Source organism: Echinops telfairi, unplaced genomic scaffold (genome assembly GCF_000313985.2).
Source record: "Echinops telfairi isolate 266 unplaced genomic scaffold, ASM31398v2 ScPeMD7_1;HRSCAF=3_0, whole genome shotgun sequence".
Taxonomy (NCBI): Eukaryota; Metazoa; Chordata; class Mammalia; order Afrosoricida; family Tenrecidae; genus Echinops; species Echinops telfairi.
Window position 1 is genome coordinate 31,195,566 of NW_022103896.1, and position 968 is coordinate 31,196,533.

The following is a 968-nucleotide window of genomic DNA, read 5'->3' on the forward strand; positions in this document are numbered from 1 at the left end:
GTCCACAGAATTATCAGAACCCACGTTTATCACTCCACAGTCCACGCAAGTGGGCTTCTACTTGATTCTTGCATTTTGCCAACACAATTTAGAATTTGTGAAGCGTGGATCCTCTTAATTAACTCTCACCTGTGGCAGATGAAACTCACCTCAGCAATGAAGACACGCTGACCAATAGAGGGCGCACTTCACATTCTTTTCCTTGTGCTTTGTTCTCTGAAGACCGGTAGGATTTGGGCTTATTTTAATCATTGGTTTATCACATGGTAAACCTGCGTTGCTCTCTCTGGTAAGATTCATGCTGCAATCATCTTGATCTCACCGCAGAGGAAGAGAAAGGAACGAATAAGAGGTTTCACATTTGCGAATCACGGCCGATTTTTGGTCCATACTTGGGGTAAGAAATTCTCACTAAAAGTCCATCGGTATCAACCTCACAGTTTTGTCTTGTGTGGGATAGAGAGAGAGCTTGCGTTCACCTAGAGGTGGGTGTCGGTGTTTGCAGCTACTTTGTGTTCTATAAAGTGTATGCCTAAACGTGTCAGCGACAGTCAGTTCTTCAGCCTCTTTTGGAGAGACCTGTCTGTCAGTGGGGTTTTCATAGTTTTGAGAATGGTGAGCAGTGTCTCTGGCCCTCTTTTGGAAATTCACATTTAATTTGTGATTTTAGAAGATAAAATCTTTTCCTCTCATAAAGTGAGGTCTCACATAGGGTTTAAAAAAGGGTTTGTGATGTTTGTGCGATATCATTTTTGTGTGATGTCATCTTTAACATGCATATCCAGACAATTACCCTGTCCTCCCTTGCAGTTTAGTTGAATAATAGCATGGTTAATAGACTTTGACCAAACTTGATGTATCCTATGTCCACTCCACAACACTAATCTAAGCTCTAGGGGTAACTATGATATTAAGTGTGCTCAGCTCTTCACTCACATGGGTGGTCTTGGAAAGACTGTGCTCTGCAG

The 968-nt window shown here is 42.1% G+C and overlaps 1 protein-coding gene across 1 annotated transcript in view; it reads left to right on the forward strand.

Annotated features, from left to right (window-relative positions):
• The first annotated feature begins 353 nt into the window (after nt 1-353).
• RSPO2 (R-spondin 2) overlaps nt 354-968 on the forward strand; it is a 166,549-nt gene continuing 165,934 nt past the window's right edge. Inside the window, exon 1 of the mRNA XM_004697433.2 lies at nt 354-397. The gene's annotated coding sequence lies outside the window, so the exon portion shown is untranslated. The remainder of the gene's footprint in view (nt 398-968) is intronic.